The 18,016-nt window shown below is 42.6% G+C and overlaps 1 protein-coding gene across 2 annotated transcripts in view; it reads right to left on the reverse strand.

Moving 5' to 3' along the window:
* LOC149249469 (uncharacterized) overlaps positions 1-18,016 on the reverse strand; it is a 276,714-nt gene that overhangs the window by 78,441 nt on the left and 180,257 nt on the right. The gene's annotated exons all lie outside the window — the stretch shown is intronic.

The raw sequence follows: 18,016 nt of genomic DNA on the forward strand, positions 1-18,016 counted from the left end.
CTCTTGATCTAAATGGTATTCATCTTAACTCAGGAAGAGTATTGCAAAAAATAGATTCTCTTGATATCATTGAAGGACCACATCCAAAAGAAGAAGATTCAAATGAGAATACCAAAAGATCATGGGATGCACTTGATGAAGAGCAGACATCAAAATCAGAGATTGAGAAAGCTCCCTCATGGTTACCATCAAATCCTCCATGTGTTGAAGAGAACAGCCAGCGAAAAGAGGAAGATTTAAAGGTCATGGAAGAAGAAGACATCCAAGATGATCCAAATTAGCAAGTGGACCAGGGGCAACACAACTATATTGAAATTGTAGGAATTTACAGGGTAAGTTCCTCAGACAGAACACCAAAAGGACACCAATCACAACTAGATCGCAGATCAATACACCAGTATTTTGACGTAGTTAAAACCCTCAAAGAGGGAAACAGTCCACGGCCTGAGCCAACGCGGCCACTTCAGGCAATTTATTAATAAAAGAATGAAAATTTACATATGTTTCTCTCATGCACGGATTACCCTACAAATGACCCTCCATGTGCTTTAAATAGAATTCATGGACCAATCGGGTGTCAAGCCACGGATCAAGTGTCGGTAATACCGAGGAGAGAATGAACCGTCGGATCACTACATATCGTGACCGTCGGATTGTAAGTTACAAAATGTACAACGGTAAAGAAACACACTTTACCTAACTCTATACCTAACTCTACACTAGACCAAGTTGTACTTAACTATTTCCTATGTGTCGGAATATCCTAACATCCCCCCTTAAGAACAACTTGGGATAGGATTGAAGGATTTACAAATATGACACAATAGGAGAAGGAAGGAGGCACTAGAGCCTATCCCCCCTTAGAGACAACTTCCTGAACTCCAAATATAAATCGAAGTTTAGTGAACTTCGCCTCTGTGAGAGCCTTTGTGAAGATGCCTGCAACTTGATCATCTGTTGAACAATATTGCACTTCAAGAACATGGTCGTGAATGAACTTTCTGATGAAGTGCATGTGCAGTTCAATGTGTTTGCTGCGCTGATGTTGGACTGGATCTTTGCATAGCTGAATGGCACTTTGATTATCACACCAAAGTGTAGTCGGATGCTGCTGCTGAAAGCCAAACTCTGACAGGATCTGACGAAGCCACAAGGCTTCCTTACTAGCTTCTACGGCACCACGATACTCTGCTTCTGCTGATGAAAGAGAAATGGCACCTTGTTTCTTGCAAGCCCATGTAATAGGTCCTGAACCAAGAGTGAACACATAACCGGCAGTAGACTTCCGATCATCAGAGTCACCAGCCCAATCGGAATCAGTGAAACCAACCAATAGAGGAGATGCTTCGGCACTGTAATGAATCCCAAACTGAACTGTACCTCGAACATAACGAAGTATTCTTTTAGCTGCTTTCCAATGACTTTCACGGGGGTTTTGCATGAACCGAGCAACAAGGCCAACAGCAAAGGAAAGGTCAGGACGAGTATGGGTTAGATACAAAAGTTTTCCTACAAGTTGACGGTATAAGGTAGCATCAACTTCAAGAGAAGTACAAGTGACTGAAAGTTTGACTCCAGACTGAAAGGGAGAAGGGGCTGGCTTACAGTCTTCCATGTGAAAATGGCGTAGAATATCACAAGCATACTTGGACTGGGAAAGGGAAATACCCTCCTTGGATTGCAAGACTTGAAGACTGAGAAAATAGTGTAAGTGTCCTAAGTCTGTCATTTCAAATTTCCTTTTAAGGCTAGACTTCACATGGTTTATAAGGTTGGGATCACTACCAGTAAGGATAAGATCATCAACATAAAGAACAAGGATGATAAGAGAGTTGCCCACTTTCTTGGTGTAGACAGTATTGTCAGAATGACACCTAGAAAAGCCAGATTCTAAAAGAAAGCTATCCATTTTGGCATACCAAGCCCGAGGAGCTTGCTTGAGACCATAAAGGGATTTCTTAAGTCGACATACAAGGCTGGAGTCTGTTTGTATGAAGCCAATGGGTTGTTCCATATAGATTTCTTCATGCAAGTCCCCATGCAAGAAGGCAGATTTAACATCCATCTAATGGACTTCCCATTTGAAAGAGGCAGCAAGGGAAAGAACAAGGCGGATAGAGTTCATTTTGGCAACAGGGGAGAAGGTTTCAGTGTAGTCAATGCCTTCAACCTATGAAAAACCTTGAGCAACAAGACGAGCTTTATGTTTATCAACTTTCCCATCTAGTCCATACTTGGTTCTGTAAACCCATTTGCATCTAACAAGTTTTCGTCCCTTTGGTAGAGGAACAAGATCCCATGTATCATTTGCCAATAATGAATGATATTCTTCATTCATAGCTGCTTCCCAATCTGGATGGCTTGAAGCTTCTGCAAAGGTGTCAGGATCATAAATTACTGGAGCTTGAGCCAGTAAAGAAGAGGTTCTCTCGAACTGAGAATGTGTGCGTCGCTAATCTGTAGGATCACCGGCAAGATCACCTGCTGCATCTCGAGTAGCACGAACCCATTTTGGAAGCTCAGGAGCTGAAGGAGGATCCTGAGATGGTGGGGGAGGATTGTCATCCTCACTTTCATCATCTGAAGAAGAAATGTTTTCAAAGGTAGAAGAGATAGGGAGAGGTGGCACATCCGCCGGACTAGGCTCGCAGGCCGATATATTTTCATCAAATTTTACATCTCTTCTAATGATAACATTTTTGGACTTAAATGGAATAAGTCTATAGCCTTTGACATCTTCAGAATATCCAACAAAAGTACATTTTTCACTCTTAGGTTCTAAAGCTTTATGCTTTTCATCTGGAATATGGGCCCACGCTTCACTTCCAAAAACACGAAAGTGACTTACATCTGGTTTGATTGAGCTCCATGCTTCTTCTGGAGTGATATTCTTTAAAGCCTTAGTAGGAGTGCAATTTATTATGTAATTTGCACAGTTAATTGCTTCTGCCCAAAAACTAAGACCAAGTCCTTTAGATTGTAGCATACAATTAGCCATTTCCTTTAAGGTGCGATTCTTCCTTTCAGCTACACCATTTTGTTGTGGAGTATATGGAACAGTATGTTGCATTTGAATTCCATTCTCAGTGCAATAGTTGATGAATGTGTTTTTAACATATTCTCCACCATTATCAGATCTTAACTTAAGAATTTGATGTCCAGATTGTTTTTCAACAAAGGCCTTGAAAGCCAAAAAAGTGTTAAATACTTCACTCTTGAGTTTTAAGAAGTATACCCAAGTGCGTCTGAAGAAATCATCAATGAAAGTTAAGAAATACTTGCAGCCAGAGAATGACACAACTGGAAGTGGACCACATAAATCACTATGCACAAGCTGTAAAGGGGCTGAGGCGTGCCAAGAGGCACGTTTTTCAAAACTGTCCCGATGATGTTTTCCGAGTACACATCCAGAACAAACACCATCTCTGCAAGATACCATAGGAAGACCTGTCACCATATTTTCTTTACATAGATGCTGAAGGGAGCGATAATTTAAGTGACCAAATCGCTCATGCCAAAGTTTGCTCACTTCATCGTTATGAGCAACAAATACTGAGGGAAGATTTGATGACCCAAAGTTGTGAAACTTATACAACCTTGTAGAATCATCAGCAATGCCAGTAGCCAAAATCTGTTTAGGATCTCTTAAGTCCTTGATTACAACATCATGAGGTGAAAATTCAACGATTTTACCTTCACCTGAATAGTTATCTAATATACAGATAGAAGGTTGCAGGATAAGGTTGGAACACATAATACATCATTAAACTGACCATTGTCTAGATGAACAGTTCCAGTCCCTACAACATTAAGAGATCTATCATCACCAACATATATATTTTTGGTGTTACAATCATTTAAAGAAGAAAACATGGCTTTGTTTTTGGCCATGTGATAAGAAGCTCCAGAATCAATGAGCCACTCATGAGAATGAGAAGAAGAAGATACATTTAATGCATAGCCAGACCGAGATGCTTGACAACCACATGCAGAAAGTGCCATTCCTGAAGATGAAGTTGAAGTTGAAGATTGCCCCAAATGGATGTTATGCTTCTTCATTGCTGCTTCCAAGGCTTCCATCTTCTTAAAGCATTTTGATTCTAAGTGGCCATCTCGATTACAAAAATTGCAATGTCTATCAGTCTTCTTCCCTTTGTTTTTATTTGTCTTATCATTTTGTTGAAATGATTTTTCATTTTGGGGCTGAAATTGCTTAGGACCCTTGTTTGGTTTAGGACCATTCTTTTTAGGATATGACTTCTTAGGATTCTTTGAATTTGGTTGCTGCTGGGCGGCTAACGCTTTCTTGGAAGAGTTTCCAAGATTAAGAAGACCAAGGTGTAAGAGTTTTTCTTGTTCTCTTATTAAAGAATCAAAAAAAGAGTCAAAGGAAGGGGGGTTGTAGTCTGTTCCTTGAGAAATGAAGGCTTCTCTTGTAGAATGGAAGGTGGAAACAAACACAGAGTAGGCTGGTCCCAACTTTGTAACAATGGAATAGATAAGGTTACTATCTTCTTTCTTAACTTTAGCACCTTCCAAAAGATATCTAAGTGTCTTGAACTTGGACAAGAAATCTTCAATGCAAGAAAAATTATTAGGGTCCAATGTAAGCAACTCATTTTCAAGTTGATGGGCTCTAATTTCATTTTTAATCCCAAAAACTTTATTGATTTGTTTCATTGCTTCATCAGGAGTATCAATTTCTGCAATATGGAATCTAAGATCTGGAGAAATAGACATCCCTATCAATCCACGTGCTTGATCTTGCCTATTTTCCCATTTAGCAGCCTTATCTTCATCCTTCGGTTTCTTTTCTTGGCCTGAGGCTATTCTGTAGAGACCTTTACTTCTAAGTAAATCCTCAATGTAAGCCAACCATTGGAAATAGTTGGTGCTGTCAAGGGTAACTTGGTATTGACTTTCCATTTCAATGGAAACTGAAGCTAAAGATGTTGAAAATAAGTGTTCAAATGGATAGATCTCGAAAAATTAGGCTGGTTTAAAAAAAACAGCTCTGAAAACGGCTTCCGGATGAAGAAGTTATGGCTTTTTAAAAAAAAAGTTGTTGAAGTTGCCGACGAAGTGCGGGAATGTGCGGAAATGAAAAAGTCCGCCCCCACAAAATGGAGACTTGAACCCAAGACCTCTACTCTCTTAAAATAGCTTTGAACCGATTGATCTATACAAAAAATTTGAGAGAGAGAGAGAGGGGGGGGTGCTTTGGGTTGCGTGCTTGCTTTGAGAAAGTTCTTTTTCCCTACAAATTAAAAAATACAACACCCAACACGGACATGCAAAGAAAACGAACCTTATGGCTCGAAGTTAGCTTTAGTCGAAAAACTAAATATTTTCAAAAATGAACCTTGCGGCTCAAAGTTAGGTTTGGCCGGAAACTAAATATTTTCCTCAATGTTTCTAATTTTCCGAGATCACCCTAAGGCGCAGGGAAAAGAGCATACGCATGAGAAAAATCCTTCCTTTCTGTTTCTGATTTGCCCAGATCGCACAGAGTCGCAGGGCAAAGAGCATACGCAGAAATGAAAGGTATAGATCCGGTAATAAAAAGGCTAAATAAACCGAAACCGAAATAAACAGAGAGAAAATAACAGTAAACTGCAAATAAACACTGTATACCTCCAGATCTTAAAAATGACGCAGCTAGGGCTACCGGAAACCTTTTCGCGTGAAACGAAAGGGGTTCCTCACTGGAACAGATGCTCCCAACACAACAGAGCAGTCCTCTCGGCCTGAAAGCAGTCAGAAACAGCAGATCTAGGAAACGGCAGTCGGATGCAGTTCTACCGGCTTCAGATTTGGATCACCAACGGATGCGGCCCTCAAATAGCTCTGATACCATGTAGGAATTTACAGGGTAAGTTCCTCAGACAGAACACCAAAAGGACACCGCTCACAACCAGATCGCAAATCAATACACCAGTATTTTGACGTGGTTAAAACCCTCAAAGAGGGAAACAGTCCATGGCTTGAGCCAACGCGGCCACTTCAGGCAATTTATTAATAAAAGAATGAAAATTTACATATGTTTCTCTCATGCACGGATTACCCTACAAATGACCCTCCATGCGCTTTAAATAGAATTCATGGACCAATCGGGTGTCAAGCCACGGATCAAGTGTCGGTAATACCGAGGAGAGAATGAACCGTCGGATCACTACATATCGTGACCGTCGGATTGTAAGTTACAAAATGTACAATGGTAAAGAAACACACTTTACCTAACTCTATACCTAACTCTACACTAGACCAAGTTGTACTTAACTATTTCCTATGTGTCGGAATATCCTAACAGAAATATGGTTCCAAACAGTCATTAAGTTGCAACAACACTCTCTTCATCAACTGTGCTTGATATCATTAAAGTCAAATCATTTGATCTCTCAAATTCAGTTACATGTCAAAGCATACATTTCAAGCCCACACGTTAGTTTGTCTGTCATCTTGATGTGCACATGGATACATTGGAAGTATTCTTATACTTGAAAGTGATTTTGTTTTTCAAGTAGAGTAGAGTATAAAAAAAATCTTAAGTGAAAACCTCCTTTGAGGCGCCTGAGATTGGCTCATTGATTGAAAACCTCCATGAGGCAGTCAATAGGTTGAAAAAAAGAGAAAACAAAAAGATCTTAGGTGAAAACTTCTTTTGAGGCACATAGGCAGACCTACTAGTTGAAAACCTCATTGAGGCGGCCAGTAGGCCTAGAAGAAAAAAAAAGGAAAAAAATAAAAAGAATCTTTGCTCCATGGATCTCTCTGATGAATGTAGGTGTTCTCAACATCTGCAAGCAACAATAACAAGTTGGCACCAAAAAAGAAAAAATTGGTCAAAATTCTAGTCAAAGGAAGTCAAACTTGGACTTTCTCCTCCTTTGCTCAGATGCTCCAGAAGGGCCAAGGCCATGCCAATCCATCACCCTCATCTATTTCCACCATCCACCCATCATTCTCAAGCTTTTCCCATTCATTTTCCTTCTTGTCCTAAAATACTACAGGAATGCTCTGTTTTACTACAGGAAACAGAAATACATAGAGCAGAAAATTATTTTTGTCATATCTTGAAAACCATGCATCCATTTGCCAAGTTGTTTCAGGTGGAGATGCATATGGATGATGGTAACATGCTCAAGCGATTTCAGCAAATTCCAGTGCACAGTTTTCGAGAAATCAGCCTCCATCACCTACAACCATTTTTGAATTTTCTCGGTATTCGTGCATCCATTTAAAAATTTGTTTCATGGGGAGATGCATATGGATGATGGTAACATGCCCAAGCAATTTCAGCAAATTCCAGTGCACGGTTTCCAAGAAATCGGCCTCCATCAACTTCAGCCATTTTTAATTTTTATTGAGATTCGTACATCCATTGGCCAATTTTTTTTATGGGGAGGTGCATAAGGATGATGGCAACATGCTCAGAAAATTTCAGGTCAATCCATTCTACCGTTTGGGAGATATGGACAAAACAAGGAAAATTTGTTGTTTCATGTAGTACTACTACAGGAGTCCTAGTTTACTACAGGAAACAGGCTGAAAGCTATAGGAAGGTACAAAAGGTGAAATAAAGTGTGGGAAAGGTGTCTAATGGTGGAATAAGGTATAGGGAAGGTGAACATCACCCATGGACAAGCCCAGCACTCCAAGAAGGTCGGATTTGACTAAGATGGCTTGCTCATGGTAATTGGAAGACAGAGGTTTAGAATCACCAGGCTATGAAAACTTGTGTAGAAGCAAACAAAGGAAATTATCACCTCCAAAGGACCATGGATCAATCATCAACTCAGCAGCAACATGCATGCCTCTCCAATAACCATCAGGTAGGTACAGGTATGCAATATTCTTGACCTCTTCTCTTGAGAAAATTATAGTTAAAAATTTGTTGTCAATGCATGAGAGGTGAGATTTTATAAGCTAAGGATGGGTCAGCAGTGTCGGCCACCTTCAACTAGTTAATTGCAGCGCACTCCTTCACTCATGCAATGTGAAAAAGCCAAATTAGGAAGGGTGATGATTTCGAGGAATGGGAACAACAGTTAAAAGAAGAAATTTTTGCAAAAGGCGAAGTCACCACAGCACTCCAAGCCCTCCATCCGTTTCATATCCACTATCTATCCATCAGTCATCCATCCCATTTCATAAGAAAAAAATAATATTTTTCAAGAATAAACTCTACACTCTGTCTCACCCTAAAAATTTCTTGAAAAAAACAAACAGAGCATCTTTTCCATTTTCACAAACCTACACTACCTCTGAGCCCTAGCATCATCCTCCAACCCCTCTACATCATTTCTCATCACTCCCATACAGTTAGAAGACCCTGAAGAAAGAAGGAATGATTGCTACCAGAAAGGTAGAATGCTGCTACAAGAAGGAAGAAATGAACAAATTGTGCTAAAACCCAAAATGGCAATGCTTAAGAGAGACCTAATCAAAACAAAGAACTCCAAGACTATTAGGAAATCGTCTAGGCCACAAAAGAGAAGAAGAAGGCAACAAAAGGAAATAAGGTATTCACCATCAAAACAAAACTCAAACTGCAGTGATAAAAAGAGGCTTTCCAAGAGGTCTCTAATCTCTTTCTAGCTTTTGTCCAAGGCCTAAAAGATATTATAGAAATGGGAGAAAGGCATGGAAGTCAAGTTGAGGGCCTACCCTAGGCTCAGACTATCATTTCTGCTCAAAATAGGTTTAAACAGGGTTTCTTGTAGTACTACAGGAACTACTACAGGGTTTCTTGTAGTACTACAGGAACCGCTACAGGGTTTCTTATAGTTTTCACAGGAAATACTACAAGATGTCCTAGTTCTCATCTAAAGGCGTTTTGAATGTTTCAGAGGTTTCCAAATGGTGGAAAAAAGTAGCAAAAGGTTGGAAAAGGATGTGGAAAACCTTGCCAAACTGAAAAATATTCAAGAACCCATCTTGAATAAGGGGAAGAAGGCAGGCTAATGGTCTCAAGAAACACTGTGATTTTTTCTATGCACAAACAGTTTTGGAAAAATGAGTGAAAATGGAATGAAGGTTTCAAGGGAGAGGATATGAATGAAATGGATCTACAAGCCAACAAAGTTCACTTGCAAAAAGGAAAGTTATGTTTGTTTGCTTAAAAGACTATTAAACAATCATGAAAAGAAAAACTACATTTTTGTGTTTGTCCTTGCAGAACTTACAGTCAAGATTCTTAAGAGAAAGGACTGAGGAATGCACAAGAGAGAGACCACCAGGGCCATGAATGAGGCACAATGAGGTCACTAAGTTGCTCAGAGGATGAGCAACACTTTCAGCAGGGGGTATGATGGGCCTCTAAATTAGACATAAATTAAGGCTCATGCCTCTAAATTAGACATAAATTAAGGCCCATCTGACCATTCTTCAGCACATTAAACCTCTCTTTTTGCATTAGATAATGTATTTTTAACTTTTATATGTTCATTAGGAAGGTTTATGGATAATTGCATATTTGTGCCTAACATTATTTCTTTTTGTGAAATATTGTGAGAATATTGGGCAGATTATGAAGATTTGGAGGAGGAGATAATTTAAGGACTTGCTCCCTACTACAGGAGGATCAATATTAAATAATAAATCAACAAGATATTCTGGAATTATGGCACAGATTGTGAAGCTCCAATGATTGAGAAAATCTAGGAATGTCTCCCTGCCATTTAATGCAGATTCCTAGTATTGGGAACCAGATCCACTAATCAAGGGATTTTGATGGGGTAACTTCTTCCTTTCACGGGGAATGATTCCTAATCATTTTGTATAGATATCAAATCGAATTTGCCTCTAGGGGTTGGATTTTTATTAGTCTTCTTGTGGAGAGAACTCGTATTTTGCAGCTCCACTTTCATTTCTTGCAGGGATATAATTGTATTGATGGAAATAATGAAGATTGTTGCCATGTTCAGCTTCTAAATCTTGGTCTCCTCCATAGGACTCTGAGTTTCCTTGGGCTTGGCCATCCCAGGAGCCTTAGAGCCCTTTTGTATCATTTGTTTTTCTTCCTTTCACTTCTTATTCACATGCATCTTTTGTTCTTATTTTTTTTCTATTTATGCATTTAGTATTGATGATTTCTTGTTGTAGGATTGGGTTAGATAGTTGAAGTCATTTTGCAGGATCACAAGCATCATTTCATCATTGGAACAACTTTGGAAGGTCATAGTAATCATTGAGTTACTTGGATTAGCTTGCTTATTCCCAAATCTAGATACTCACAAGCATCATTTCATCATTGGAACAACTTTGGAAGGTCATAGTAATCATTGAGTTACTTGGATTAGCTTGCTTATTCCCAAATCTAGATACTCGAAAGTCTTGTGGTAAATAACAGTAAATTTATGCTATTTTTTAGAGCATGCTAACGAGCTTCAATCAAGTTGATTCCACTTGCATTAGATCACAAAAACATTCTAGTTAATAACAAAAATTACTGCATTTCATTTGCACTTGATTAGGTTAGGCATTTGACAGATTTACTAGCTCACTAGATCATTTATAGATTTTCGAATAATAATTTTCTGTCATTTTTTAGCATGGGTTAACAGAGATAATTTTGAGTGATTCCACTTGGAATGGAGACCTAAGACACCCTATTCAATAACAAAATTTGTCTCATCCAATTTGGATTTGATTTGGTTGGTCATTTGGTGAATTATAAGTCCCTATAACAAATATGTTGTTTCTTGTAGTAGTACTACAGGAAACCCTGTAGCAGCCTTTCAACATGTATATACTTGCCCAGATTCGCTCAAGAAGATTGGTTCTTATCCCTTAGGGTTGAACCAAGACCCCTATGCTCTAAATCATTTATTAGGGAAGACTAAAAACTGCTTAGGATTTGTCTCTTTACCCATGCAAAACATTTCAACGATTTGTGCTAATGGACAAATTTATGGATTGGATAATACAATGATGATTTTCTTGATTGCCACATCTAATAAACTCTGTTAATGGATCTAAACTCTTTGAAATGTAATGGTTGACATTTAGTTCATGATTTTCACTTTATGCAATTAGAATAAATTTCTTTCCTTGTACTTTCTTTCTTGCAATAGATTAAGGTTTCCATTTCAAGCATTTCATTTTCTGCAATTAGTTTAGGATTTGACTTCAGTACATGCACTCCATTACATCATGACATCAAAGGAAGGACACATTGTATCTTGCACATATAGTGTCGATACCTCTTAAGTTTTTACGAACCCCGGGTCAATAATTAAAGTTGGTAGCCTTAGGAGTTGCAACATTCTTTTTGCAATACCGAGGCTCATTAGGTTGCAACCACAAAGATCGAGGAGGAGGAGTTTGCCATGATTGCCCAGATACCTCCAAGGGAGAGGTGGGGTGATCTAATATTGTAGATCGAAAGAACTATAGATGGATAGGATTCTTGAGGAGTCCACCTCTTGGATCAATAGCTTGCGATAGGAGCCCATATCAGAAGTAACAGGATGGACCAGTGTCTGTTAGTGCACAGAAGTGTCGGAGTGACAGTTGCAGTGGCTAGGAGTGCCAGAGACTGAGTAGTGCAAAGCAGAGATGGCAGCAATGTAGTTGGCACAGTGCAGAGTCAGCAGCAATGCAGAGGCTTCAAAGGGTCACTGCAAAGGCTAGCAATAATCAAAACTCCAACAACAGATGCATCATGTTGAACACCTGTCCAGTGTTTTGGATGTTTTTCCGTTGCAGTTGTTGTAGTTGCAGCAACAGCAGTTGGAGAAGGTTGTAGTATAGATGCAGTTGGCAGCAGTATGCGAGTCAACAACAGTACAAATGTAGCATTTGCGTAGTAGTTGGTGGGCAGTGATGTCAGACATCAACAGCGCAGAGGGAGATGTTACAAAGTGAGGGTGATGCTTCAACAGGTTGCATTACTAGCGCACATTCATCGCTAAGAGGGATTGTTGATTTCTGGTAGTATCGGATGTACTCTAAGCCTCAAAATTTGCAGGGAGGCTAGGACGCATGTATTCTAGAATACCTAGAAATCGTTTTGGGAAATTCCACCCAGGGACAGTTTTATTAAAATAATTAATTATTTTTAATGGATGCCTAAGTCTAAACTTAGGAAATTAAAATAATTAAAGGGTATTAATTACACTGGGGGTGAAACTTCTAGAAGAAGACGAGGATCAAGTCAAAATGATATGAGCCATTGATTAGAATCTAATATGGGTCGTTGATTACTCAACGAGAAGATTATAAGAAGGACTTCGATGGGCATTTGGAAGACACATCGGGTGAGAGATCATAGATCGATTTTCTCAAGAGAGCAATGCAGCAGTTGTCAGAAAAGGTGATCGAGGAGTTTTCTTGCAGTGAGGGTCAGGCATAATTTTTCGAAGCATGTTTTCCTGATCTAGAGAGTGTAAGGCAAATAGGGCAGAGTGTAGTCTGGAGAGGCAGCGCAGAGCTACGTTGTGGCAGCACAGAGCTTCAGAGGGAGTCTGTATTTCTACTTGGGGAACAGTCGGGATCTAGTGCCGGAGCCGGGGTGTGAGACCGAGAGGCCAAAGGGCCGAAGTTTCTAGCGAGCAAAGGATTGAGAGGAGGTGCAGCGCAATCCCAGCCATAGTGACGCAATAACAGCATGGGTGTGACGCGATACTGCACAGAGTGTAATATTCCTAATTTGCCATGGCTAACTGGAATATTCGATTTTGCTCAACTTTGCCTTCTATAGTTATTTATAAATAAAAAGGTGAGGAAAAGGGGACATAACTCACTTTTTGAATAAAGTCACTCCCTAGTAGCACAACATTGTAACTTAAAAGGGGAGCCAAGGGGGGCCAAAGGACCACATAGAGAAGGGGGCCCACGTAGACAATTGGAGGGACTGCGCAGATGGAGAGTAGCACGTGGCAAGAGAGAGGCTACATTGGAGGAGGTGGGCCTTAGGGTTTTGAGAGAGGCCAATGCTATAAAGGAGAGAGGAGCCTCCTCATTTTGGCATTTGATTATGTTGCATTTGAGCTAGTCACTTCGACTTAGAGCACGCTGGTTGTTTAGCCTGTCTGCAGCACTGCTTAGTGCATCGAGTGTCTCCGTTCGGAGATCTCACCCTTAGCCCGGGGGGACTTCAAGTGCTTGCTCGGGCAAGGTAGTTTCATCAATTTTTTGCATGAGGATCGATCTTTGGAGTTGAGGAGGAATTGAGCATTTTGATGACTGCGCAGTCTTAAGAGAGGAGGACGCAGTCTCTTTTGGTAGGAGCTCCGCATTGGGTTTATGTGGAGGATTTGAGCTTGGAGATTGAGCAAGGGATCAGCCCTTGCGTATTGGAGGATTTCGGCAGAGTCTCGAGGGAAGTTTTGGAGGATTCTCTTCAGTGGCAAAGCAGAGCCTTGAGGGATAGCGTAGATCCTCAAGGGGGTGATTTTCGAGGGTCAGCTATTTTAGAAAAGCTTTCTGGATTTATTGAGCAGAGGCTGATTCCAGAGTTTCAGCATCTTCTGAGGAGGGGAACAACCCCAAATCCTTACTTGATTCCAGTAGTAGCAGCAGCACAACATTTCTCCAGCAGCTTGGACGCAGTTCAGAGAGAGGCCATTTCCTTACCATTCTGAGTGTATTTCTTCACTTGCCTTGTGCAAGTCGAGGTGCTATCTTTCTGATCACCTCTTGTACTCTTTCCATTACTCAGTATAATAAAATGGCTTAGCATTTCTCTCTGCATTTCTTGAGTATCTGCTTATATTCCATGTATACATTATTGTATGTTGCACTACTGTTATTTTTATCTCTTTGAGCTTCCCGACTACTATACCACTTGTGTGTTTTTCTCCTATACTCTTAGACAGAGTTTGGAAAGGGCTAGGTAGCCTCCAGATCTCGTCCTCTTTTCAGAGGCGACATATCTGGTAAACGCCCTCCCAGTCCATCTCTGGTTGGAGTTTGCTTGTGTTTGAGGGATATCCCTGAAAAGGGATATTACAGTGGTATCAAAGCATAGATCTAGCTCAGCCTGTGAAGTTAGCAGTCTATGACACGAGGGAGAAGCCCTACATCTGTTACAGAGGTAGGAAATACAGAGATATTGAGTGTAGGTTGGAGAACACCTACGGAGAGGGAGACTGTGTTCGAGTGGTGGACACAGAACAGGAGGAGCCTGTGGTGGACGTAGAGCAGGAGGATCTGATGGCAGATATGGATGGGAAGAGATTTGCGGACATGCTCCTCAAATCAGTGCAGGATCTGTCAAGGCAGATCGAGGTGATGGGGCAGAGATTCACGGCGATGGAGGCTAGACAGCGTGAGAACCCACAGGTTTTCTAGGTTGGTGAGGGATCGGGTACATCCCACCATTTGCCAGAGCAGGGTGCCACTCAGCATGATACTACTCACAAAATGGCCTCACATGCCCCTACACGCTCTACCATGCCCACTTTCCTAGGAGCAAACACCAAGGCCGGAGCCCAGCAGGAGGTAGAGCCTGGTCATATTGGCAATTATTTTGCAGAGTACCGGGCCTATGGGCAGGAGTTCAGGGATGCTCTCTCATTTAGAGGCTTTGTTCAGCTTCAGCGGGATAGTAGACCCCACGACCATCACAGAGGATACCGGCATTATCATGATGGAGACACCCACCGCACAGCTAGTAGATTCCACTTGCCTACGTTTGATGGTTCATCAAACAGTTCGGCAAAGTCTTGGGTGGAGAAGCTGGACATCTATTTCCAGCTTAACCAGATGTTGGAGATAGAGGCCATCAAGGTGGCGACATTACATTTGGATGGTGAGGCCCAGGACTGGTGGTTCCATGGGATGGTTACACTCGGACACTCCACAGTGACAAAATATGCCGAGTTCACCAGGAGATTGATAGAGAGGTTTGATCGGAGGGATCCGGAACAACACTTTGTTGAGCTGATGAGGCTCAAACAGACAGGAAGCCCAGAGACCTACATTGCAGACTTCTTGAGGGTTTCAGTGATGGTGCCAGATCTATCTGCGGCACAGAGGATCTACATGTTTGTTGAGGGGTTAGCAGAGCCACTTCGGGGCCTAGTCAGATCCACCAGACCAGCCACACTCCAGGATGCTCTTAGCAGGACCCGGGACTTACAGGATGCCCTACCCAGGACCTAGACACCTTACCCCCAGAAACAGGCTTTCCAACCTAAGGGGAAGGATGTGAGGATTCCGCCTCCAAAGGGGAATCCAGGACGAGCACAAATTGATGATGATGCCAGGAGGGAGCTGAAGAAGAAGTGGTTGTGCTTTACCTGTCAGGAGCCATGGGCACCGGGACATAGATGTGTTGCTGGCAAAGCACATTTTATTGAGGTCTTCTTCGAGAGCAGCGGGGAACAGGATGAGGAGGATGATGTAGAGGCAGGAGATAGTCATGCCGTGCAAGATCCTTTGCCACCTCCACCACCAGCAGCAGGTGGTGCAGCTTTTGCACCTACCGGAGGGGCCCTTGCAGCATTGCGAGGAGTTCCCAAGTATTTGACGCTGCGCATACGGGGGGCAGTACGTGACCAGCGAGTATCAGTTTTGGTTGACAGTGGGGCAACCCACAACTTCATCGATGCATAGATGGTTGAGCAGAGAGGTATACAGACAGAGAGCTTCGATGGATTTTCAGTTTTGGTTCCAGGAGATCAGACCATTGTGTGTGCTCGTTATGTCCCAGAGTTATCAGTGACGATGGGCACCTACACACTGACTGACCACTTTTTCGTGGTCAATATTCCGGACACCAACATGATACTGGGTGTTCAGTGGCTCATCACTCTAGGGAAGGTCACGACAAATTGGAAGGCCCTAGAGATGGAGTGGGATGATGAGAAGACGGCGAGGCATGAGAAGATATGGGGACAGCACGCATATCCGCCTCAAACTGTTTCGGCTCATCGGATGGAGGCAGTCTTCCGGAAGGGAGACATAGAGTGGGCAGTGGAGCTCTCTGCATCAGAGGCAGGGACTACAGGGCAGACGATGCACCCAAAGATACAGTCCATCCTTGACCAGTATGCCACAGTGTTTGGGGAGATTCCGCCGGGACAGCCACCGGACCGAGGGTTTGAGCACACCATTGAGCTTGAGCATGGCATACAGGCAGTGATCACTACCCCCTACAGGCATCCCAAGGCCTATCGGGATGAGATTGAGCGGGCCATTCAGGAGTTGCTGGCTCTTGGGCACATTCGACCGAACACGAGTCCTTTTGGTTCTTCCATGGTGCTGGTGAAAAAGAAGGACGACACATTGAGGAAGTGCATTGACTACAGGGCCCTGAACAAGAAGACCCTGAAGAACAGGTACCCCATACCCAAGATCGATGAGTTGATGGATGAGTTGAGAGGAGCACAGTTCTTCTCAAAGATTGATTTGAGATCTGGGTACCATCAGATTCACGTGAGGGAGTAGGACATTTCCAAGACCGCCTTCAGGTGTCACTATGGGCACTTTGAGTTTTTGGTGATGCCCTTCGGGCTAACCAGCGCCCCAGCTACATTCCAGTCCTGCATGAATCACATCTTCCGCAGTCACTTAAGGAAGTGTGTGTTGGTGTTCTTTGATGATATCCTCATTTACAGTAGGACTTGGGAGGAGCATCTCCAGCACATTGAGACAGTGTTGCACATCTTGGAGGAGCAGCAGTTCTATGCCAACCTCTGCAAGTGTGAGTTTGGGTTGACTGAGATGTTGTACTTGGGACACATCATAGGGGTGGACGGAGTGAGAGTCCATGAGGAGAAGATCGAGGCCATCAGAGATTGGCCGAAGCCGAGGAACATGGCAGAACTTCGGGGATTCATTGGCATTTGTACTTACTACCGGAAGTTCGTCAAGAGTTTCTCACAACTTGCTGCACCCCTGACAGATCTGACGAGGAAAGGGGCATTCAGTTGGTCGGATACAGCGCAATGAGCCTTTGACAGGCTCAAGGAGGTTATGAGTAGTTGCCCAGTGCTTGCATTGCCGGATTTTTCGTAGCCATTTGTTTTGGAGTGTGATGCGTCGGGAGAGGAGATCAGCGCAGTGTTGATGCAGGGAGGTCACCCTATAGCCTTTGAGAGCCAGAAGCTCCTTCCGCATGAGAGGTTGTATTCTATATACGACAAGGAGACGCTGGCCATTATGCATGCATTGGCCAAGTTCCGGCAGTATTTAGTGGGTAACAGGTTCAGGGTGAGCACTGATCACAACAGCCTCAGGTTCTTTTTGGAGCAGAAACAGCTACAGGAGAGGCAGCAGAAGTGGATCAGTAAGATCCAAGCGTATGACTTTGACATTGAGTATGTCAAAGGTAAGAATGACATTGAGTATGTCAAAGATAAGAACAACGTGGTAGCAGATGCCCTTTCACGTAGACCAGCCACGTTGTCTCTTATGAGCTTGGACACAGACTGGAGGGCTCGACTCTTAGTGGAGTACTCCAAAGACAGATTTGCATGTGAGGCTCTGGATGGGCAGGTGGCGAATGACAGGTATAGGGTGGTCGATGAGATCATCAACTACAAGGACCGGATCTTCTTGACTGAGGGATCTAAGCTCAAGAAGAAGATACTTCAGGCATCACATGATTCACCATTGGCCGGCCATCAAGGGTTTACCAAAACCTATAGGGCCATTAGAGAGAGATTCTCATGGAAGGGCCTCAAGGAGGACGTACTCCAGCATATCTGGGAGTGCGATAGTTGCCAGAGGAACAAGGGGGAGATGAGCCATCCTGCAGGATTATTGCAGCCTCTTCCCATTCCGGAAGGGAAATGGGAGTGTATTTCGATGGACTTCATCACAGGGTTGCCCATGGTACAAGGCAAGGATTGTATCTTTGTCGTCGTTGATCGACTGACAAAGTACGCACATTTTTTCGCCATATCCGCACACTACACAGCAACACAGGTGGCGAGTTGTTCTTCAGAGAGGTCTTCAGGCTACATGGTCTTCCTAAGACCATCATCAATGACAGGGACAATCGTTTCATGGACGGGTTTTGGCAGGAGCTTTTCCGATTGGTGGGGATGGAGTTGACACCGAGTAC

Source organism: Pinus tabuliformis, chromosome 7 (assembly GCF_031772625.1).
Source record: "Pinus tabuliformis cultivar Carrire ecotype Pingquan chromosome 7, CPIR1, whole genome shotgun sequence".
Lineage (NCBI taxonomy): Eukaryota > Viridiplantae > Streptophyta > Pinopsida > Pinales > Pinaceae > Pinus > Pinus tabuliformis.